This window comes from Aulostomus chinensis, chromosome 6 (assembly GCF_037954235.1).
Source record: "Aulostomus chinensis isolate RoL2024-O1b breed Wild chromosome 6, RoL_Achi_v1.0, whole genome shotgun sequence".
Classification (NCBI taxonomy): Eukaryota; Metazoa; Chordata; class Actinopteri; order Syngnathiformes; family Aulostomidae; genus Aulostomus; species Aulostomus chinensis.
Window position 1 is genome coordinate 29295752 of NC_141325.1, and position 25669 is coordinate 29321420.

General features: G+C 46.1%; 1 long non-coding RNA gene across 1 annotated transcript; it reads left to right on the forward strand.

Moving 5' to 3' along the window:
* The first annotated feature begins 332 nt into the window (after positions 1-332).
* On the forward strand, positions 333-5495 carry LOC147260718 (uncharacterized). Its single transcript, XR_015116312.1, has 3 exons — positions 333-446; positions 4464-4564; positions 5386-5495. It is a non-coding gene; the product is annotated as an uncharacterized LOC147260718 (long non-coding RNA).
* The last annotated feature ends 20174 nt before the right edge of the window (positions 5496-25669 follow it).

Below are 25669 nucleotides of genomic sequence, written 5' to 3' on the forward strand. Positions count from 1 at the left end.
TATCCTTGACAGTGTCTGAATATTTTTCTGTGACACACCCGTCGCTGTCTGGATGGTTGACTGCTTAGTGAAAATATTCTGCCTGCCAATTAACTTGGAAAAGTACTTCATATCTTCTTCTAGTTCTTCCGTATGACACGAGTGTGCTGTCGTTGGCATGCGTGGTCAAAAAACTGTGTTACTCTCTCATCCTATCAAAGTTGCTGCTTTCAGACAAAATATTACATGCAAGAAAGAATATTTACATAAAAAGGTAACACTCAGAGACAACTTTTCTCTTTTTTGAGGCGTTCATCACCTGACTCGGATTTGTCAGCACCGTCTGTTTCACGAGTTTTTAAACTGAGCGTCGTCTTCGCTGTTGAGCCACTGACATTTTTGCTGCCTCGTAGATTTTTTGCAGTGCTTTATTCCCCTTGATTTTCTCCAAGAGTATCTTAAGATAAGTATGACTCTCCTTCTTTCTTCAGCTCCCCAGTTCTGTGACAGATAACATATTATATTTTATTGTCTTCGATATTTGAAATCTTCCATTTGACGCAAAGGATATTTACAATCCAGTGATGAAAGAGCGGGCTAAGGCATGAGTTCAAATGTTTCACATGAAACAGGGAAGGGGGATCCATATTTAGTCGTGGAAAGATGATGACGTTCCTCAGTATTTGCTGTTCAGAAATTCTTTCTGAGTAATTTGAGTCAAGCTGATGCTTGCCTGGGCTCAGCGGCGTGTCACTCTTCTTTGGAGGCTGTTGTCTCGTTTCTGTTTTCCATCTCTCTGAAAAATCATTAGCTCTCCGAAGACATCCCGACTGAGTTATTGTGATTTGTTGAATGTTCTTCCACTGAAAACATTATAAATCCATCTGAGTCTCACAGTCAAATCTTTCTGAAAGTGATAACAAGTGAAGCGCCAGTTCAGAGCACGCCAGTTCACAACATACCAGTTAAGAACATGCCAGTTAAAAACACGCCAGTTAAGAACACACCAGTTAAAAACAGGCCAGTTAAGAACACGCCAGTTAAGAACACGCCAGTTAAGAACACGCCAGTTAAGAACACGCCAGTTAAGAACACGCCAGTTAAGAACATGCCAGTTAAAAACACGCCAGTTAAGAACACGCCAGTTAAAAACACGCCGGTTAAAAACACGCCAGTTAAGAACACACCAGTTAAAAACATGCCAGTTAAAAACACGCCAGTTAAGAACACGCCAGTTAAGAACTCACCTGACTAGAATGGAGTGATTGTTTGGACACCGGCAGATTCTTCAACTCTCAGAAAAATGGATACAATTGATGTGATGTGTGACTGAGTGTATAAATCAACACCATGAGAGTAACTACACACACACACACACACACACATATGAATACATGGCAGGCTGAGTACTCTTAGTAATAAATGCTACTTTCATCTCTAGTAGGGCTGCATTTAAAAATAAAAGCTGGTGGATCGACGCGTGCTGATAGATGCTTCCTATTTTCTGGGTCTTCAGTCTGGAGTTGAGCGGCTCTGTTTGCTCTGACGATGACAACTTTATCTGTAGTGGTGCTTCACAATCACCACCGTCTCAGGGAATAAGCCTGCCTGTGCAAGTGATCCCTCTGTTTATTGCGTTTGCATGCACGCCAATATTCATAAAAGGACCAGAGTACAGATTTCATAAGGATCATATGAACAGCATTTTCCATTTGGGTTTTTGAAATTTGGCCTTTTTCTGAATTTTTGAGTTTGTTAAATTGACATATGGGAAATGCAGATGTTCTTTGGACAACAGCAAAATGTTTTCAGGTGTCTCAGGGTTTGAAAGCAGTTTGTGACACGTCCTCCTCCTTGTTGATGGCCAGGTGCGTTGTAAACAATGGCCGCACACAAACATGATTACTAGTGGAATATTAGATGTCCTTGGCCATGTAAACAGCTCAGACAGAGTATTACGCTACAAGAGTGGAACACTTCCAACTGTGCTTGTGTTCTGGGCTCTGAGTGCTTCCTGAAGGGGAATGACCAACGTTCAACAATGTACCCGAATACCTGCAGCCTGCGGCACCTGAGGCTCCGCCCTCCCCAATCACTCACTGAGTGCTACTTTAGTTGAGGTTTATTTAACAGTAAACACATATATTAAACATATTGAAGATATTACACATCAACATTGCACCAAACTCAGCAGAGCACTTGTTTGGGTCCCCAGGAATGAACACGGCAGGTTTGAGAAGCCTGGAGCTGTCAGACACTAAACAGTAGCGACCAGGACAAAGACCCAACCAGCAGAAGGACGTCTGTCCATACACATGAGTAGAGAACAGCAGTACTACTAGTTACTACATGTCTAGGGTGACCCTGCCCCCCCCCCCCCCCGCCACCACCTGAGGTTTGATTTGTTATAGAGGAATAAATCACTGAGGGGGAAAAAAACATCATATTTTGCAATCTCATTGGATTAACTATTTATTCGTCCTTCATATCCATCTGGTATTTATAACCAACTTTGATGAATATGTATTTGTATTTTTCAGACAAAGAAGTAATAAATTGTTTGAATGTGGTTTGAAGGAAGCAGGCTGAGACAAGGAGTCCTTTCTCTCTCACTGTTCAGACTAAAGCTTGTTGAGGCTTCATGGTAAATGGACTGTGGTGAGAGTGAGAGTGCTCTTGGGTCTCATGGACAATCTCTGACCATACCTTCACCTCCTCTTCATCAGTATTCACCTCCTCTACACTCTACCACACTCCTTTCGTTCCCCGAGGACCACGGAATGACCTACAAGGCTGCCTGCTTTGCTTAGACTACAGTCCTCTGAGGTCCCACTCATAGAAGAGGCCTAAATGGATGGATGTTCTCCTACATACTTCATTCTTTATCTCCGTACTTCCCAATTTCTTTTAATTAATCTGGTCTTTCACTTCCCAGCCTCCCCTTCCTTCCTCTTTCATCATTCACCTCTCACGCGGCGCCCGCCTCCCTGCAGACCATTCCAGGCCTGTTTAGGTATGCATCATCAAGTGCACATTTAGGGATGTCAGAGAATTGATTGTTCCTCCCTCGCCTTCATCTCCACCTTCTACTCTTTGGCTTGCACTCAAATCTCTCACACACTCCTCAGATTTTTTTTTTCTAACTCATCTCCCTGGCTTCCCAGAATTCCTTGGGGCGTGACAGTCACTGCTGACATCCGTGACACCCGCCATGGTTGTCATTCGCAGAGAGATGAGCTGACACCAGCATCTATTTTGGGAGTTTGTGTCATTCTCACTTCGTACTTAAGTGCATGAGTCAGAAAGTTAATTTGAGGGATCCATGCATGTGTGAGCGGATGTAGTTTTGTTTTTATTTGGGTGAAAAGAGACTCATCCCCTGACAAATGTTTCTCACGTGTGTCAGTGTGAGATCCACATGTGGTACATTTTGTGCAACGTCTCAGTCACTGAGTGATTTCCACCTGGGAAGCGAAGCCAATTTCCTTTTGCAGAGGAAGGACGAAGAGTGTGAACGGGTTCAAGCGTGAGGCGGCGCTGACAGCCTGAGCTGAGGACCACTGGAGCACGATTGTGCACTCACTTCCAAAATGCCCGTGTCCACTTTTATTTCATCACATTTGAGCACAGATCACATTCTTGTAATTTCAATTTACCGGGTGGAGTAGGTGTCCATTATCCCCAAACCTCAGCCCCTTTCTCATCTAATTGCTGTGTGCAGGAGATGAAGCCTCAATTAGTGTTTCACTGAGGAGTTGCTGTTCCTATACTGGCCGGCTCATGGTTTTCATCTGTTTTGGGGGATAATATCTGTCGTGACATTGTATGAACTGAGGAGATTTACATCATGGAAGAGTTAGGACTCCTTCCTCGGCCCGGCACGGCGGCGCGCAGCACTGCCCTGGAATCCCTGCTCATTTAAAACCATCACCCTTGTTACGTCCTCGCCACGCGCCCTCGTTGCCTAACTGACAAATGCACCTGCACCCATGTGTGAGCTCACGTGGGTTAATTTGGAAAGAGGTGTGGTCAAAGGCCATTTGTTGGCGTGTTCCTGTCAAAACAAACCCAGGTCTAAAGTGTACGGTGCTGCTTAAAGGGTTCGATGTTGACAGTGAGCTGCATTCTGCTTATTATAAATTTATCAGGACTTCTATATCAGGACTTTGTTCTGTAAACTGAGACAGTTTGAGGTCATGCTGATCCGTCCCAGTGTCACTGCTCACCCAGCAGTCGTTCTCTGTTTTAACATCAGATCTGGACCTGGCAGCAGCATCTGAATAACAACAACCGGTCAAAGAGCATTTGCATTATCACCAGGGATTAAAAAGCTTCACCGTTGTTTTATTTCTGCCTGCATCAGAATCTGATCTCAATGTGTAATTTGTTTGGCAGAGCTGGTGGACTTATCAACAAACATGGCTCATAGCAGCACAACCAGGGACACACAGTCTCTTTCTAAATGTGTCTTGTGTCTGTCACAGACGCTGCATCCCTCCACACCCAGCAGCCTGCAGAAGCTCAGGAAGCCACCAACACCGCTTTGCAAACAAGGAGAGACAAAAGAAGCATTCTGACTGACGAGGTGCATTCACGATTATTATATTTGAGGTAATAACCTCGTTACTTCGAGGAAAAAAACACCACAGCAGAAGAGAGCCCAAGCGTCAAATGCCGCTAGAAATTCTTCCCTGTTGAAAGAAACCAGCAGCTTCTTTATAGAGCAGAAAGACAGAAGCTGCAGAGCAGAGACGTGATGTGAGATATATGTGGAACTCAACAGACAGAAACTGGGTTTTCACCTCTCAGTGGGGGTCATAGGTCAACCTCATTGCGCATTCACAAAACACATTATAGGCCAAAACACCACCCAGTATCTCAGTAGCGCCTTGAAGGGATTGTTTTCACATTCCCTGTTGCTCACGGATGAAGCGGTTTGGGTTTTCACTTTTAAGGAATTTCTTTAAATTTGGCACAAATGTCCTCTTGGTGGGCAAAGGTGGAGGTTGCCATCAGGAAGTGATACCTAACAAATGCCTTGAGGGGATTTCTTATTTTGCTTTTTTCACAAATGGCTACTGGGACTTGAAGATGCACTGAAAAGATTTTGGGGGTCAGAGGTCGAGGTCTCTGTGGCGTACACTCACTTTCACGCATTTTAACAAATTTGCAAACAGAATTTGTGAGGGAAAACCTTTTGTAAAATGTCAGATCTTTACTTAAATCGTGAAACATTGCTGCCAAAACTAAAGTGTTGTTTTCTTGTTGCGAGCATTTACATCGACATACATCTAACACGTATCTTCAGGGAATCATGACTGACGTACTACACAGTCGTGGGCTGATACAACCCCGGCCGATGCAACTCAAGAGGACAAGATGGTGTCCAAGTCTTGTCTTTTGCAGAGTCCTCTGGGATGAGGGTCAGGAAGGGTCTCCACTGGCACAGGAAGCTCTGGCTTCAGGACCGGGATACAGTGGCGCCGACTGTACGCTCCACCTTGACGTACTAAATGATCTGAGGTACTTCAAACACAACGCAGCATGTGGATAATGTGAACTGCAGAGTTAGTTAATGATGCACAATTCAGCCGCCTGTATTCTCTCCTGTTCCCACCAGGTTCGACTGTCCTCAGATCTTTTTGAGCTGAATAGTCACATTTGCAGATCAGGTACTTTTTCCCATGAGAATGTTTCAGATCAGGTCCCAGCTTTCAGCGCGGTGCAGAGCCTCAGGCTGACCTTGCCCAGGCGTGGAGCTGCTCAGGCTGTGGGGGTCAACGGGAACCCGGTGCAGCATCAAACCAGATGATACGCGCTACGTATCTGTTGAAGCAATTTCTCATGTGGACCTCCCTGTTTGCTTTCCCCATTTCCTCCATCCCCAACCCTGTAGCTCTACCCTCATGCTGTGTGTCCTCAAGCCTTCGCCTGGTGGTGGCTCGCCTTGGAACACTCACACTTTTTCATGCAGCACTGAAATAAGGAGCATGATGAAGGGCCTCAACTCCTTTCCTCTGGCCGTTCGGGTAGGAAAGAAAGTTGTGACCGTCTTCAGTGCCGAGACGCTGTGCTCCATGTCGGGGCTCCTGCCGGGGACTCTGAAATATTAATGGTATAAATATTGCAAGGCTCTGCGTCTAATAAAAGCGCAGGTCTTTATTAACAGGGTGACTGAGGGATCCATTGATCAAGCTTTCTGTTTTATGTCATGAAGATTTTCTCCTCCGCCACTTCTCTCTCGCTATCATATTCCCACACTTTGTACGGCTGACTCTGGCTTTAATACACATATTTAATGGCTCTCATATAAGCTTTCTATCTCTGGAAGTACTTGCTGCTGTGTGAGTTGCCTGTTTATTAGTGGATGACCCTCTGTCTTTGTCTCTCTCTCTCAATCTATTCATGTTTCTCTCACAGATCCTCATTTTCTCCCTTGGCTACACTGGCCTGGTTTCCAATTAGTGAGCCTGTCTGAGAGCGAGCTGGCACTTTTTAAATCAGCTAAATGGTTGACGTGTTGGGCTAAATGAAGGGCCCTTAACATCAGAGTTCAGTGACAAAAAGAAAATGAGACACGCTACACCAGGGCGAGTGTGGAGCTGTAATGTCAGTGAAAAGGAAAGTTAAATACGATCCAGGGGGTGGACATGTTCACCGGAGAGCAGGACAGAGGCCCACCTGAGAGGTGTGATGTAATTGCTGAGAACACGGCCCGCACTGTGGGACCGGACCTCTCATATCTAAGACTGCAGTCTGCAGTGGTGACACCATCGGCTCCAGGTACATTGGATGGAACATGAAAAGGCCCAGGTGCTTTTGTTAGTGCTGCTTGCCACATTTGTCCTAGACAGCGAGGAAACTGTTCCAGTTCATGCTGCAGCATTTGTGTTTCAGATCTTAATGTTTAATATTTTTTTTATCTACAATGGATGCACTATTTGCTCTCTAAATCATCCAGTTTATCTTTTACAGGGAGTGACACTTCAGCAATTCACCTTACTGCTCGAAGCTGCTAAAGATGGAAGCTGAATACTGATTAGCAGGTTGTTTGCTTCAGGAGAGCTTTGATCATTACTGTATTTATGAGCTAACAGGAAGCTGCAATCTTGCTGTCTGAGTGTGTCACTCACACCTCACAGGTTTGGCCGCTGAGGCTAGAGACAAGCCAGATGTAGTCGTTTATAAAGCACGAAACCCACCCGGCAGCAGGTGACTGAGTCAACAGGAGCGAACCTCTCGTGTCTGCGAGCCTGCAACAAAACCAGGGCTCAACAACACTGCAACAATGTGACCGCGCCTCAGATTGGCTTCCACCAACCCAAATAACAGAACAACAAAGACTGAGGCTGCCAAGTGAGACATTCTGAGCTACACAGGCCAACAACTCCTCAACATCTGCACAGCTGAAGCCTCCTAACCAGTTCAGATGAGCCCCCAACTCATGGCACCCCCCCAGTGAGGCCCCTTACAACTGAAACACACAGGTGAGTTTGTGAAGCCTAACATGAGCATTGTAGTCAATCACTTCAGTGAATTAGAGCAGCCGCAGAGGCACGAACCTCCCTGTGTGGTGCAGCTCTACTCCTTTGGCAGGTGTTTTTTTCCTTGACTGGCAATGACATCATTCCACCAGGAGCTCCCAATCAAAGACTCTCCATGCGGCTGGTTGGAGTCTTCGCTCTGTGCCTCGTGTCTCCAGTTGGTTTCAAGTTGGGCCAAAAAGAAGGAACATCTACACCTGTTCCTTCTACCCTCCCACTCCTCCCAGTTCCACCAGTCAAGCAAAGGAGTCAAAGTCTGGGAGAGTCAGGGTTCCTTCAACCTCATGTGCCGTGAAACCAGATCCATGTGACACATGAGCATTTCAGCATGGATCAGTGACACGTGAATGTAATACATTCCCTAGCCCCTCACCCTAACCCCTAACCATCTCAACCGACTGCTGACCCCAACCTTGACCCTAAACCCCTAAACCTGACCAGAACCTGATTCTAACCTCAACGCTAAAACAAGTTGTAAGGACCGGCTGAAATGTCCTCACTTTCAAAAATGTCCTCACTCTGTTGGTTAAATACGCATTCTAGTTCTCAATATGTAGCAAGTACAAGAACACACCCACACCCACACACACACACACCCCCCCCCCCCACACACACACACACACACACACACACACTTCCCCATCATCCAAACATTCCGGGCCTCAGCTGGTTTTACCCTCATCAAGGATAAACTGCTACATATTCATTACGAGCTTCCTCCCAATTCAAAGGATCCGGCTGTCTTGTTGTGGTAAGGGGGGGGGGGGGGTTGCCTACCAACCCGAGAAAACTGGATCAGCGTAATTTCTGAAACATGTGTTTTATGAACGAAGGTGTTCCATATTGCAGCAGTTACGCGTACGCAAACAAGCTGGAATGATTTGGCTCAGGTTTCGTCTTCGGGGACAATAAGAACTCAAAATGATAACAAGAAAAAAAACATCTTTGCCGCAAAACCATTTGAAAGATTAAGTTTAAAAATTCCAATTAGAGCCTTTGCAGAGCAGATGAACAGAAATCAATAACGGTGAATGAATAGAAAAAAACTGAGATTTGATCTGCACATTTACAGCGATCCGAGGAAGATGGCATAAAAAAGAGCACTTTATAGCTGTGGATGAAAAACCAGACTCAGCACAGACAGGATTCAAAGGGTGAAACGTTCCTGATTCGCCGCTGAATGAAGGAGAAGCAGGGCGGCGTCCTGCAAGAACACAGACAAAGACGGGAGGAAGCCCACACCCTCTCACCTGTGAAGCATCGGGGAAGCAGGCAGCGTGGTGATTGCGGCATGCACGGCTGCCCCTGGACCCGGCTCAGCGGTCTACTGATGTTACTGATAATGGCAGCCAAATGAACTCTGAAGCATACAGAGAGATCTTGTCTGTGCTGTCAGGTATAATTAAGGAGTCCATTTGGAGGAGAATGTGGGAACTGTGCTCCTGATCCGTGCTCTTCCTGTGCCAACATGCACACATGATTTAACACTTTTGAGGAAGCAGTGTGTGAGCTCATCCAGTGATTTGTCATTTATGGGCTCATCTACCACTGCCAAGCCTTTCTCTGAGTGATGTAGAACCATCTTGCCTGAGGCAAAACAGCTTCGACTTGATTTCAGGAGATTCTCACCATGGCAGGAAGGAAGCAGGTTGGACAGCCAGACCCCCCCCCCCCCCCAAACACACACACACACACACACACAAACACACAAAAAATCCAAAAAGAGTGGCAGCACTTTAGTGACGGAGCCGTGAACGCTGCCGAGCCACGCTGCCGAGCCACGCTGCCGAGCCACGCCCAAACTTCTGGTCAAGAATGTGAAACCTGTCCATTTTTACCAACCTCTCTCCTACAGCACCGATCACGGCTCCTCAGCAACCACTCAAATACACACAATGTAGCACAAATTGAACCTGGATCTGGTTCTGTGAGGCCGTTTGCCCAGAATACTGCATGCGTTCATTAGGATTCTCTGGTACTGGACAAATAGGATCAAATTCATGTAATTTTTCAGCCGATGTGGGGGATGAATGTACAGTAGGAACAGAACGTTTTGTGACTGTTTCATCTGGACTGACTTGAGTCACAAGACAATGTGTGTTTATTAATATTTCATAGTTTTCAGTGACCTTCACCCAAGTGTTTTTATTGCCTGAAGCAAATCACACACACACACACACGCGCGCGCGCACACACACACACCACACACACACACACACACAGGATGCAAACCTCTGCTGTTGATGTTTGCCGTTTTGTATTCCTGCCACTCAGGCTGACCCCTGACCTCGGTGTTGTGTTTTATTCATTTGGAAGAAAGTGTTACTTGTGGAAGTCGGGTTGGATTGTCAGTGCGCTGAAACAGAGCGCAGAGGCCACACTCAAGTACGGATGTTTGCAGTTCAGAGAGAAGTATTTGTATGTAAAACTGAACAAAAGTCAACTGTTAATCACCTAAATCCAACTAGAAATGCACCATCATGATGACATGCTGATGCCTGACTGTCACAGGGACCTTGACCTTTGACCCCAAGGATTCTCAGGTTACCTTGACTTGTCGTATGTTTAAAGGAATTCCTGTGGATGCATGATAATACTGTCACACCATCGCTATCAGCAGGTCATCTTTTAAATATATCATCTCTGCTCACCATCTGTCGTCCGGGATGAGGAATCTGTGTCATTGATCGTTCGTTTTTGGGGTTTGCCAAAGTTACTACTTTAATATTCACAACATTTGTGTGTGTTTTTCAGTACATAAATGTGAATATCAAGTTGTTATAACCCCGGTAAACATCTACATTGGTAATATCAGCCAAATCAGTCGTAAAAATATCATTAAATCCAACATGGCGCATCTCTAGAAATAGATCGAAGCGAAGTAAAATCTGGTCAACTGGACGTAAGTTTATCTTGAAGACGTTTCACCTCTCATCCGAGAGGCTTCTTCAGTTCTAGTGAAGAGTGTGGAAACTCCAGCTTATAAACCTATGTGGGAGTGGTCAGTGCTAATGTGGTGGAAACGACCCTCCCCAGACTCACCTGGCCTCTCCAAACGACAGTCGTTGTGCAGTGTCAGGGAGTTACTGTTCTTTGAACAGAGGAGGTGGACTGCGACATTTCCTTTCACCTATTTACAACCAAGTCCTTTCAAAGCTTCCCCAAAGAGTTCAGCTGAAAGACCCATGTGGAACGGCTGATGCCAGCACAGCCCATTAGCATCTGAGTGGTCAGTGAAACTCCCTAACGACCACCCCTGTAACTCCCTGACACTGCACAACGACTGTCGTTTGGGGAGGCCAGGTGAGTCTCGGGAGGGTCGTTTCCACCACAATAGCACTGACCACTCCCACATAGGTTTATAAGCTGGAGTTTCCACACTCTTCACTAGAACTGAAGAAGCCTCTCGGATGAGAGGTGAAACGTCTTCAAGATAAACTTACGTCCAGTTGACCAGATTTTACTTTGCTTCGATCTACGATGACCTGGATGAATGAGAACCTTCACAGACATCTCTAGAAATACCTCAAGACCTTCCTGAGATGTCGTGATCATTGGGTGACAATGACCTTTGACCTCCCAAAGCTTTTCAGTTCATCCCTCAGTTGCAGTGGATATTTGTGGTGAATTTGGATAAACTCCCTTGAGGTGATGTCACGTTTTTGAAGTCAGTGTAACTTTGATTTTTATCCAATCATCCCTCCATCCATCCATCTTCTCCCTCTTCTCCTGTTCAGGGTGGGGGGTGGGTGGAGCCTATCCCAGCAGCCTTCCCCCTGGACAGGTCACCAGTCCATGGCAGGGCCAACACATAGAGACAGACAACCATTGGCTCTCCCAGCGGTCAATTTAGAGTCTGGATTAACCTGGTCCCTCTTGATGTCTTTGGACTGTGGAGGAAGCTGGAGTACCAGAGAGAACCCAGCAGGAACAGGGAGAACATGGAGACTCACCCAGAAAGACCCCGTGCTGCAGCTGGGGCTCCACCCACAACCTTCTTGATGGGGGGCCACAGTGATGACCACTGCACCACTGTGTCACCAAATTTGATTTTTGACCAACAAAATATTTTAAGTTCATCCTCCGGACATCCCAGTCTGGTGGAACTCAGCAACCTGAAGGCGTCCACTGGCTGTCACCACCACGGAGGCAGAAGACACTCTGGTCATGACAGACTACATAATGACTGAGACTCAGTGATTCATCAGCTTCCAGGCTGTGTTTCGTACACACACCGGGCTCCTCAGCATCTGCTACACAATGGTCAGACAATGCTTGGCCATTTGGAATCATCGCACATTCATTCACAAGCACAGATGTCAAACCAGGCCACCGGGCCTCCCAGCAACCAGCTGCTCAGAGAGCACAGCTGAATACACAAGACTCAGAGAGACGAGCTCTCAATAAAAGCCTCCTTCTGGTGCAACAGCAGCACGCTTTTACCCACAAAATCCGTCATATTGCAGGTGAAGATGCTTCAGTGGATGCGTGGGCTTGATGATCCACAACCAAGCCGTAAAAAGTTGTAGGTCTTTGTGAAAGTTGATAGCAGTGGAAGGTGATGGCTGCCAATGGGAGATCCAGCACCCTGCAGCCAGGAAGCGTTTCTCTGCTCGGCAGTTCCCTGCATGATGGCAGCGACGGTTGTTGCTCTGACGTTTATCCTGGAGCATCAACATCCTGCTTGACTGATTTACAAGAATCGAGATGCTTTGCACCTGATTCTCTGTTTTGCTCCTTGAAACTCTGAGAAATTAATGTCCTTCCTCTAATTTTAACGGACATGCTTTGCAGGGTTATAATCACATTTTAAACGATATTGCTTATTATCACACTTTATTTTATAGTTAATAGACAAAAAAGTGAAGTAATTAAAGGAAAGGAATTGAGCGCACTCATGAGTGGGCGTGAGGATATAAGATCTTTAGCTGGAGGACCATTCTAGACGAGCTCCCAGGGAGGGGGTTCAGTGGGCCGTAATGATGAGGAGGATGAAGAGCGAGTCCTGCAGTCGTGGCTCAACGCTCTCCATCTATTCTACTTAAAAATGGTTAACACTGAGAGCTCATAAGGAGAGACCAGCACCCCTCAAAAACACAAAGAGGATTTGAAGTCTGGCCATATTCATTAAACAGATTTGTACATCTACCACTGCAGTGGCTTATGGGCCGTTTTCTACAGGCCTGTTTCTTCACGTGAGGCAGCTCTCCAATAATGGATGCACACTGTATTTAATTAGTCCCCCCTGGCGTAATTTATGACTGCAGCCGGGCTTTAACTAATCCCAGGGACTATCGGATGCAGGTCTCAAGAGGGTACGTGGCAGCTCTCGCTCCAGGACCGGCAAAAACCCTACTAATATCATATAGACGCTCCCAGTGGAAGCCTGCCAGTTCATCATTGATTTATATTTAACTCATCAACATAGTAACATTAAAACTTATTTCTTTAGAATAGCAAACATTGATTTGTATCTCTGCCAGCGGAGTAACCCACATTAATTCAATAATTCTACTAGTAACTTATTTACACGCTCTATTGATTTAATATTTCAGGACATAAACTCTGTCTATGTAGCCGAGAGAGATAAATCCTAAGAATAAATTAGAGCTAAAGCCTCTCTGTTGTTCTCAAAAAACCCATACACATCCATTTATAATTTCCCTTTGAAAAATAGAATTTAACTGCAATTAGCTGAGTTTATTATGATAAACGGACAACTGCGGGGTTATGATGCGATGAGAGAAGTTCTGCTTGGCTTTAAACCTGGAGATATAGACTACTTTATATTTGAACTCTGCGAACCAACCCGGCTCTCATGGAGGGAAGGAAAGGAACCGTACATCTGACTCACAAGATCTACGTACGGGAGAATGCCTGACGAGGTGTCTGTTGTCAGGAGTTACCGGACACCTCGTCAGGCACTATCCTGCTTGTGCCATGGCCACTTACCCAAGAAAAGAAAGTATAAAACCAATTTCTCATTTTATGTTTACACTCAACATTTCTCGCCAAGCGTGTCTCCGTATCCGAGGTCAAACGTGAGGGTAAAAATGACTGTTTTTGCATCTGTCTCAGTCCATGGATTTGATTCTAGTGGCTTCTTAGCTGAGCTACACTGATCCTCTCATGCAGGTGCGTTCCACCCTGTGCCGTTCTGACGAATGTTCACCAATCATAGTCCGTGTGTCCTGATCACCACGGGGTGCGTCGCAGCGAGTGTTACCATGGCTACGAGGTTACGCTGAGAGTTCTGAACGTAACTCAGCTCATCCAGGCTCCATCTGCCTCACGGCAAAGTGCTCCACCTCCGGCTCCGAAAACTAGCAAAGAGGAAGCTACAGTTGACGGATGGATGTTATGGTTCTCCAGTTGAGGAGGAGGAGGATGGATGGCCTGGTGGTTGGGGGCTGCAGACTCATCAGGTTGATTACTGTTGTTTATTCTGTAAGTGAATAATTAATGTCACTATATGGGATATCCATCCATCCATCCATCAAACCATCCATCCATCCATCCATCCATCAAACCATCCATCCATCAAACCATCCATCCATCAAACCATCATCCATCCAACCATTCATTCATCCATCATCCATCCATCCAATCATTCATCCATCATCCATCCATCCATCCATCTATCAACCATCCATCCATCCATCCAATCATTCGTGCATCCATCCAACCATCTGTCCATCATCCATCCATTCATTCATCCATCCATCCGGTAGAGAGAACCCAGCAGGAACAGGGAGAACATGGAGACTCACCCAGAAAGACCCCGTGCTGCAGCCGGGGCTCCACTCACAACCTTCTTGCTGGGGGCCACAGTGAGGACCACTGCTCCACCGTGAGTAAAATCAAAACCCAAAATTTAATAAATAAAAATATCCAATCAATTTTATGCTTGAAAATCACCAAATTTTTTTCCCTTTTGGTTGTGGGCGGTCAGTTTGTATCATCATGACTCTCTACTGAAACCCTTTTCCCTTGGTGTTTCCAGCAGTTTTTTTGATCAGCTCTTGTGTCACTTCCTGTTTTATTTTGAAATGTACCTCAGTTTTGTTTCACTTCCTGCGTCAGTCTTCATCAGTCACGTCCCTGCTCCCTGTGTTTCTCCTCCAATCGGCTGTGTCCTGCCCTTGTGTCCTCCCACCTGTGTCCTGTCGTGCTGTGAGAGGAGTTTGTGCTTCTCTTCTGTTGTTCTTGGTCCTGTGCGGCTCCTCTGGTCTGTTTTTGTGTTCTTTTTGTCATCATAGGTTCTTTGTCTCCTGTCTTCACCTGTCATTCGGCCCCGCTGACATCATCACCACAGACTTTGCCTGGAGGCTTCGACATTCGACACTCCACTGCTGCTGAAGTATGTTTCATGTCAGAAATCAAGCTCATAGAGTGGCTGAGTACAGGATGTTTACATATGTGAGTGATAGGAAGTTGCAGAGCTGAACTTCCTGTCTCATCCGGCGTTGGGATGCGCAGACGTCGTCGTCTGTGACTCCCATGAATGTCCCGTCGCTCAGAACAAACGCCGCCATCACAGAGTCTCACATGAGGAACAGCTTCTATCCCAGAGCTGTTAAATCCATCAGCCCCTGCAGCCCCTCAGTGCAGTGGAAGACTCTGAGGACAATGATAAGAACGCACACCGCACTTTACATATCAATAGTTCAGATTTCTATTGTCACAGATTTCTATTTGTAAATATCCATATCTCATATTTCATATCTCTATTTTCAGATTTTTATTTGTAAATATTCTATTTTTATTTTTATTATATCTCTATTTTTATTATTCTATTTTATTGCATGCTAGTGTGGTTACTTTATTATCTTACACGGAGGTTGCAAAGAAAATTTCGTTGACATGTCCACCATGGTCAATGACAATAAAGCAATCTATTCTATTCTATTCTATTCTATCTGCATTCAGAAAGGAACATCTGGCTGTGTTCGTGCATGAAACCTGGATTTTATGTGTATAGTCATGGGCGATTGTGAATAGGGAATATGTGTTAGGGTGACATGCAAAGTGAATAATTAAGCGCTTCATTAAAAACAACGATGGAAAAACATAAATTGACAAAATGATCATAAACATGAATATTCTGTTGCATTTTATTCAGCAAATACCCCTGACAGCAAGTGTCCTTTGGCGTAGATGTGGGCCAAACAAACAGCAAGCAGGCCAAATCATAACCGCATTCCACATTATGATTTGGCCCATCAGTCACTTCCAAATGTGGGCCACATCTTTGCTGGTTCCTGGCCCACGTCCACACCAGAGGACATTCGCTATGTGCTACCACTTTCAAAGTCAATGAATGTTGTCCTGGATTCATTCTTATCTGTTGCTGCTTCACTGAACATGCCTTTAAAGTTGTAAAGTACAAATTGGGACGACTCCAAGATGGATTCCCTCTCATGTTGGTCCAGGTCTTCACTCATTCCCTCAAGCCAAAGCCTTACAGCTGTGCAGCTGCGTCGGTTTCTTCAGACGTATGGCAGTTTGTCACTAGCAGCGCAGTAAAAGGGCCCCTCATCCGCGCAGTTTAAATGGCATCTGCAGATCTCAAGAACGGCCTCAGAAAAACAGCTTTAACTCAGGAGAACAGGAGAAATATTTTAAGATTCGGTACAATTGAACGTTCAGCGCTCGCATGTGACACTCGGTCAAATCTCTGAATAGATTCCATTACATTCATTATGTTTTTGATGATAGATTCTTATATCAGTCTGTGTGAATGGGGGACGGCGCGGGGGGGGGGGTGATGGGCAGGCAGAGAGAAGAGTGAGGCGTCGGCGGCCCATCGTGTTTCCTGAAACCTTGATAAAGTGCGAGGCTTGGCGTTTCGATACGGCTGTTAATTAGCTCTCCCTCCCTTGTGGGGTTTGCCTGATTGAGCGACTAATGCTTTGCTTTAAAGTGCTGAACGAACAAATGTGTGTGTTTGTGTGTGTGCGTGCATATAAAATCAGAGTGTGTGAGTGTTACAAAGTGCTTTGTTTTGGGGGATATTTCGTTGCGTGTGTGTGTGTGTGTGTGTGTGTGTGTGTGTGTGTGTGTGTGTGTGTGTGTGCGTGCAGGCTCTGAGTGTCTGTATTGTGCTTGTGTCAGCACTCTCAGACGCTTGACTCAGGTAGTTTCTCGGAGGTTATGATAGCAGCTGATTGGCTCAGTACACCTTGAGTGGAATAATCCTATGTCTTCATATAATTGCTTGGAATGAGATTAGTCGGGTGTTCGGAGGGGTGGGGTTGGCACGCCGGCTCCGACATGAGCGCAGTGATGCTGATTTAGATCCGACTTTCAAATCTGCACCAGTGTTAATGCTAACACAGCTGCCATGCCAGTTTTGTTGGGCACTCGTCCATCTTTTTTTGCTTCCATCTGCTGCTTTAAAGGACGTTCCATGTGAATTTGTAGAAATCCAGAGCTGCTCGCAATCCAGGCGCCCAGATTTCTAGCTTTATAGGCCATTTATTTACAGACAGGAAGTTTCACGTGAATTTCATCAGGCTGACGCGTTCTTCAAACATGTCAAGACATTTTACCATATCACCAAACAAGAATAATCCAATAATACTCACTTGCATGTCAAAGGGATTAATAAAGTGATTTATGTGTGTGTGTGTGTGTTGTGGGATTAGTGGCCCTCTTTATCAATCATAAGGAAAGCCTCCTGCAGCAGAATCCACGGTCGTACCTCACTGATCACATCGTATGACTGATCTGGTGTTGGTGAGCACAGCAGCAGAAAACATGCCTCCTTTAAATATCACGCCCCAGTATGTCTCCATCTGAGAAGCCCCGCCCCTCACAGGAAGCGTAAGCCTGCATAAAGGAGAACTTTCTCTGAGCTGGAGGTTGAAGCCATCAGATCCATTGAGCCAAGTCGTTTGATGTGATGTCATCGTTCATCTGCTGCTTAGAAAGAACAAATCAAATGGTGAGGAAGTTTTCTCAGAGGCAGGTCGCGTGTGTGCAAATACATGTACAACTCTATCACAGTATTTAGTCGGAGCAACATTCGTGATGAGATTCAATTAATCAGCCTGATAAGATGATTTATCGCAAGATCCTAGCAAAACGAGCAGCCGAGGTGAGCTGGTTAAGGTCATTTTAGGAATCTTCAGAAACTCATCGAGAGAGCGATGGGAGGCGCGGGCCTGCGGTGGGGCTGACGGACCCTTGAGCTGAAGGGTGGTGGTCTTTGGCCCACTGACCTTTTTATGGACAGGTGGGTTATGATCCCAAGCCGAGCTTTGAAATTTCTTCAGCCTGATATTTCAAAATGTCAGATCAGGCTTTGGTCATTTCCGCGTCTCTTCCTGCTTTCATCTCTTCTCCTATAAACCTGCAGCCTGTTGGATCGAAAGTTGCTGTTGTAAATCCTGAGGGAGGCTCGGATGTCGGTTTCTGCTGAATAAATCAGCTTTTTTGTAAATAAAGGAGATATTAGTGACAGGAGCCTCGGCGGCCTCCCATCAGTCCTGTGCTGCTTTTTGACTTCACTTGTGTAAAATACCTGTGTGCGTTTGAATGTCCAAAACTAAAACTCCTTTCCTGCCATTGCTTTTTCTTTAAGCTGCCAGCCACAATCAGCATTTTTAACATTTTAACTCATTTTCCGGTTCATTCATTCCTTTCTTTATCGCCACTGAAATGAGGGTCGTTCATCAAAAGCTAATTTTCCTACAAAAGTCTGAGAAGTGATTTTCTGACATGAAATTTGATGTCTTTATTAACTTGGGGTATTTTCTCACTCCCATATGGTTACTTCAAATGTATACTGTTGAAAAATACACAATAGTACCCCCCCCCCCGACAACCAGAGCATCCATCCTCTTCCTCTGCCCCACTGAAGCGTTCCTTAATCAGCCTGCTGCAGCACCTCAGGCTTCCTGGAGAACCATGAGATCCATCCCAGCTTCAGTTTTGCTCATTTCTGGAGCTACAGGTGATGGAGGGTGGTGCTCAACAGCGCCATCTACCATACGACAGTGAGAGAATCTAAAGAAGCTCCTCAGCGGCGGGGAAAAATGAGTGCAAAAATACTTTAATGTTTAAAAAAAATCAACAGGGTCCCGTTAGCTGAGGACTTGTGTACAGTAACAAGTTCTTTATTGCTTTAACTGCAGTGAAATCAATTTTGTGTGAACAAGTCAGAGATCAGAAGACTTGTGGCTCCTGACTTTCAAACATGTGTCATTCCTGTTATTAATATTTTCTCTGGCAGGCGAGCCCAGCTGGACTCTATTAGCATTCAGCTTGTGGAGGGCCTGACAGGAGCAGACGTGATTGGTTATTGAAGCTCACTTTGACTCCATATGCTGATACTGAGTTTCTCCTTCAAATAACATATTCCCACTCTTCTCCACATTGCTGCGCCGGGATTGTGATGCTCTCTAAAAAGGACTCGGTCACACTCACACGAGTGAACGAGGGCTCTGCACTCAGCTTAATTTCAGGAAGCTGGAGGCTTCGCTCTGTCGGTGCATGGCTCTCGTGACAGGACGCTCCTCTGCGGCTCTTTGAGGCTCAGAGAGCTCCTCTGTAATGGGGAGAGCAAGACGTAACACTTAACTTCTCTTTACCTCTGTTTCTCAGTGCCTCTTCACCTGCTCCACTCTTCCTTTCTCTCTCTCTCCCCCTCGTTTAACCTCTCTCTATTCTCTTAACCCGTCCCTCTTAACTGCTCTCACTGTCTATTATGCTTTTACTGGATGAAACCACTTCTTTGTCTCTCACGCTGCCTTTCTCTCTTTCTTCCCTCCCTACCTACTCTACCTCTTTCTTCTCTTCCTTCTGCCTCATCACATAATCATTGAAACAGAGAAGCGTTGTGGGAATCGATGCTACGGCAGCAGAACTGGGCATTAGCTTTCTGTCCTTTGGGCTTTTCTGTCGGTCTCGCTCCATCTACTCCTCAGTCTCTTTCAGGGCTCCTTCTAAGCTCAGCTTTTCTCCACATTCTCCTCTTTATTCTGTCAACTGGATACAAACGTTTGGTCTTCGTCTCCCCTCCTCTCCTCACGTACGCCCGCATCGTTGTCTGTCTCCTCTACCTTCTGTCTGTTTCAACTTCCCAGCATTCTCTCTCCATCAAACAGTGACTGTTCTCTCGTTTCCTCAGGGTTTATCTGTTTCATTCAATAATGTCCTGACTGTTTTCATCACAGTTTCTGTTTTCATCTTTTCCTCCTGCTATCTTTGGCCTCATGCGGCCGAGTGCGAAGCAGCTGGCATGAGGATCAGCTCCTGTAAAGCTGGAGCCAGCAGGACACCGGTGGATTGTTCACTTCGAGTAGGGAACGAGTCTCGAACCCAAGTGAAGGAGTTCAAGTGTCCTGGATCCTGTTCTTCAGTGAGGGAACAGTGGAGCCTGAGATGAGCAGCAGAATCAGAGCAGTGGGAGCTTCAGTGCACCATTGCCATGTAAAGAGATCTGATCCAGAGGGCAAAGCTCCAGATCTACAGCTCAGTCTTCATCTATGATGGTGAAACATGAGTCATAACTGATAGACCGAGATGGTGGATGCAAGTTTCCTCAGGAGGGTTGGCGGCATCTCTTTAAGGCACGAGGTCGGAAGTTCCCTCCCCTGTGAGGAGCCGGCTGAGGTGGCTGGGGAGGCTACCCAGGGTGCCAGCTGGGAGGAGACCACGAGGCAGGCACAGGAATGTATCTCCACGCTGGCTAGGGAACACCTCAGGAGCCCCCAGTCAGAGCTGGTTGATGTGGGCTGGGAGAGGGAGGCTTGCCTGCTGGAGCTTCTACCTCAACATCTGGTTGGATGGGTGCTCACCTCAACATCCTCCCCCGTCATTAAGGAATCTTGATTCTATTAATATGAAGTATTAGTTCCCTTGTACACTGAACAGTAGACTATCAGAGGCAGATGTAGGACAGAGCTGTGTCTGTTCTGGTTGTTGATCATGTGATCAGCACATGTTCCCGTCCTGCAGCTGTAATTTACATGAACAGAATCGCCATTCGGGCCACGATAGAGGGGAATCCCACGAGGGGAGGCAAAGGGAAGAAAGATGAGTGATGAGGAAGGAGTGGGATAATAAAAGGCTACAACAGACCAACTCAGGTCTGCGGGCAGCCACTGCAGTGCTAAGCACCTGTTACAGGGCAAAATTATATCAGCCACTCGCTCACGCTCTTTATTTCATGGGAGCGTCAGGAGGCTGAATGTGAGTTGGTTCGTTGATTTCTGTCTCCCAGATGTCGCTGCTGTCTTTCTTGAGGAGAAAATGAGGAGATGTTCTGATAAAACAAGGAGAGTGAAAGCTGAGGGCGCTTTTAACATGGGGACTGTGAGCAAACATGGTGCTCAGAATACTTCTCCCATCGTGGGAGTCTCTCCTGTTCATGCACCAAACGTGCACCAAACGTATTACAGGAGGAGAAGGTTCACGGGTCAGACACCCCCGGACACACGACCAGAGATTAGGATTGATTGTCCTGCTGGAAAATTAAATTCACAGATTTCACAGCAGCCCAAAAAACAACTATAGAGGCACCACATGGATGTCCATCAGCTGCATCTCATCATCATCGTACACCAAATACTGTGACTAACACAAGAAGAAGTACAAGTACCACTATGACGCATAGGCATGACAGCTGAGAATGTGCTGACAGCTTTCCTGTGCGTTTCCTTCTATGTTTTTGTGCACTAAACTCTCACTCTCCCCTCGACCCTCCCATGAATGCAGAAACATGAGTGAGAGGAGCACAATTTGTCATTCTGTTCTGCAGGAGTCAGAACGCTGCCTCAGCCGTGTGGCGTGTGTTTGAACACACCGTGTCATGTTCACAGGCGCAAAAGCTGGTGAAAATAAGACAGAAACGGTCGCGAATGTGTTGGTACATTTTTATAAGTCAGGGTTTCATCTCCAGAGAATACGTCTGTTAGCAGATGCATGAATACAATTCAAATTTTTGGCAACATACCAGTGAAGAAGCCCTCTAGTAGTTGGAGTCATTATACTGGCCCCGGTGCTTCCTGATGAACTCTGCTCAACAACACCAGTAAATCTGAGTGTTTACTTTGATTCTGAGCTATCAATCATTTCGCGAGTCGCTGTCACTTCTTTCCAAACAGTGGATATCTTATTTGGAGTGTAACTCGTCAATGTCTCTTACCCCAGACAGGCCTATCATTCCTCTTCCTCCATCTCTTGTTTATTTTCTCCTGCTCTCCGTCCACTCCGGGCCCCGGGGCCACTCCATGGGCCTGTCAGACAGCCAGGATCCTACATGTCCGTCAGGGCTGACTCAGCCTGTCAATCACTCCGTCAGCCGGTCCGTGCGCCGCCTGCCCCCCTCCCTCTCAGTTTCAGCTGTGTGGAGGTAAACATTAGTGGGCGGGGGGGAATGCATGGAAAACATTTCCCTTTTAGCCGCGGCTCACAAATGAGCATATTAGTATTCCACACAGACAGGCACTTTCCAGCTCTCTAATCGCTCGGTATCACACAGCTTCCAACCAATGCAGGAAATCAATGACATCATAGCCACATAATTGCATGTTAGCAGCAGAGGTACGAGTCTGGGGTGTGCGTGCTTGTGTGGAGGAGGACGTGTGAGGGCTCTGCATGCACAAATACTTTCATACCGGCGTTTGTTTGCAGAGGAGTGCAGATCATGGGATTCATCCCCCAGCTATCTTAGTGATACTTGCAGCCTGCATGCACAGCTCTTCTTCAGAGTACCGTCTCACGAGCGCAGTCTCCTGGGTTTCTTAATATCTGCGGGCGAACACTGCACCATCTGCACTGCTCAGAACCAGGAGGAGGAGGAGGAGGAGGAGAGGAAGAGCATTCTCACAGAGAGATAGTAGCATTAGCAGCAATGCTGAGCAGTGACCTGCCACTCTGTTTCCAATTTCAAATTCAAATGTAGAATTCATCCTTGGGGAGCCTCACCTACCTCCCCACCCCTCCCCCCACCCCCACCTCCTTCTTTTGTCTCTCTCCTTCGCCTTCCCATCTCATCCCATCCTGCTCTCAATTCGCTTTTTCAATTTCGTAAAGCTTTGAAGCCAGTGCCAGCCGAGAGTTCCCCCCTGAGACTGAACTCGAGGACTCCTTACCTTTTTTCTCCTCTCTATATTTCTCCTCACTATGTCATCAATCCTCTACCCCCCCCCCCCCACACACACACACACACCTGGTCCTGCCTATCTCGCTCCATTTCTTTCTCTACTGCTTGTATTGTTCCAGCTTGAAAAACGGGTTTCTGGAAAGGGGTGAAGTAAATCTTTTGTGACCCAGTATTCCCTGCTGGGCCCGTCTCTCCCTCTCTTTCTCTCTTGTTGACTCTTTTAGTTAAGCCTCTCTCGGCCGGCGCAGGCACTGAGCTGTAACACGATACAGATGGAATATAGTATAAACAGAAAAAGCTCCCCTAAAAGAGAGCAGCACTCCCTTCCCCTGTCCACCCCCATCGCCGTCTTCTGGCTTAGCTGCACCTCTCTCTTCATCCTTTCTTCTTGAACAAGCAGGTTTTTGTTTCAGCTGCTTTGTAGATTCCGAAAAGTTGAGTCAGTGACCAAATAGAGACTGTGTGTGTGTGTGTGTGTGTGTGTGTGTGTGTGTGTGTGTGTGTGTGTGTGTGTGTGTGTGTGTGTACTTGCTGTGTCTCACAGCCTGTCCTGGGTGTTCATGTATTTATCTATACAATTATCTCTCTGACTTGCTGTACATTTGGAGTTTTACAACAGCACACTAGTATTTTTCAGTTCATTATGCACGAACCCAGCAACTCTTCAAACTGACAGTTTTACCCTCATTTTCATAAGACTTAAATTCAATTCAATGTCATATTCACTGTTGTGCATCTCTGCAGCCCAGATACAACATATTTACATATTCTGCTTCAAAACAGACACGAGGTCAGAGCCATCATCAGGTTATTCACGGAGGAGAAATGAGCGAGACGCAGGTTTGATTTAAAAATGGCTGAATGAATGCAAATAAACAGTCGGGATTCAGTTTGGAAATTCACGAATGATAAAGGAGGACGGGGACGTGCAGTATGCATGGTTGCCTTTAATACAGATGGAGAGACAGACAGATGACGACAGGGCATCTTGTGGTCTTTTTTAACGGCTGTTATCTGTTCACCGGCACCAGACGGCTGCGCTGGTTATTCTGCTGGTTCTGGGCGCAGGCGTGAGCTGAGCCTGACCTGCTGAGGCAGCTTCTACACCATCCTAACAAAGCCTGTCTAGACTCACCTGGTATGAGTGTGTAATCCATTACTTGGAGGAACAGAAGCTGGAGAGAAGACAAACAAACCAACTCCTAAACACGACAGAAGCCAGAAATGGTGAGAGGCTGAGTTTGAGGCCAGCCAGCTAAGAGCCGCGCTCGCTGAGGGGCAGCACCATGTGGGAGTTCAGCGCTTCGTCACTGCTAGTTTGGACAAACTGACAAAGGTGCTTCAACGACAGCAAGGACCGGGTTTATATCAGCCCTTTTAGTCTAAAAAATCTGGTTGAACACGGTTGAAATGTTCTCATCTTGAATAGAACCAAAACATTCAGCTGTCATAAGTCAGCCTGCTGAAGTTATTTGTGACCCTGAGTTTCCATTCCTCCTCACGTGTGGCAAAAATGTTTTGCCATCATTTCTCCATTCAAATCCATGTTTGGAACTGAACTGCAAAAATAATAAATTAAAAAAAGGCAAAAATATTGTTTGGGTATTTCAAAGCTACAGTACCAACTAAAAAGATGCTAAACAAAGAATGAGTGTCAGAAATCAGCAGAGGCCTGGAGCCGAGCATTTCACCCCACGAGTCGTCATCCACGTCGTCTGCTGCCCATTAATGCAGCCGCATTGATCCAGAGATGTCAGAGAGACGTCAGGTGAACAGGGAGCAAAGACCCTTCACTGCACGGGGAGCGAGTTGTTCAAAGGTGCATTGCGGATCATTTAAGATTCAACAGCATAAACACATTCAATTATTCATTGTTATGTTCACAATGGTGTACAATTACCACTCGTTTGCTTATGTGAGGGGAAGTGTGACATTTTTACACAAATTCCACTTAACTGTCAAAAACGTCTTGCCTTGTTAATTAAAACTCTGGAGTAAAAATGCGCCAGGAAGTGTGAGGAAGAAAGTAAATCCTTCTAGTTTGTCCCGGTGCATCCGTTCGTCTGACTCTGAGGGGCTCACCTGCTCCTACAGGTAAGACCTCACGGGAACATCAAGGTGATACCGTGTGGAGAGGAACTGGGACTTCTGCACTTTTGCTGCATTATCAACATAAACTTCAAGATCTTGTTTAGGAGGTTTTTTTTAAGATGCTACAATAAAACTAGGATGATAGATATTTGGCCTGCCCAGGGGCACAAAACTAGAACGTCATGTCCCTCATTAACCTCGGTCCCCCTTTTTAGCAATTCAAGAAAATGACAGCAGAGGATACCAAGCTCCTAACTGGTTTGACCCTGCTCCGTGATTGGCTGGTAAAAGGCTACAGCCATTTCCCAAGCTTGACCCCAGAGCAAGAACCTGTTAATATGTCCTCAGCTCAGTTTGACTTTGGGGCTGACTGAAGTCAGGGCGGAGGCTGCAACTGGAGAGGAGTGACTTTCACTCCGCAGGTGCAGCAGCCGTGAGCACTGCCTGCACTGCCTCACACAATTTCTGTCAGACGAAAAAATCTATTTCTCCAACTGCAGCTGGTTGGAGAAACTCGGAGACCTCAGTGTGAGGTCAAACTCAGCGTCTTCACCATCACCTCTTCAACAGCCACTAAATAAGGGAACTGAAAACATCAAGGCACATGACATTCAAAGGTACAATTGACACCTTTCACATAAAAGTATCAGAAAGCCCTGTCTTTGTGCAAAGCTGAAAGAGTTTTTGGAAAGTTTCGAAAATGAAGTCTGTTGAATCATCACTTATTTTTATTTTCAGCCAGAGTGATGAAGAATTTTTCCAAGTAAGTTTTTGCCAAAAAACTCTGGAGGCCAAGTCTGACCTGAATCAGTGGTCGCACTGGGGTTTGGGGCCTGTGAGAGCTGCTGGGGAAGGCGAGGCGGAAGAATAAGGAAATCCAATCAGAAAAGTCCGGCAGCCACAGCAACAGTCGTGTAATCACGCGTCCTGATTATGACAAACT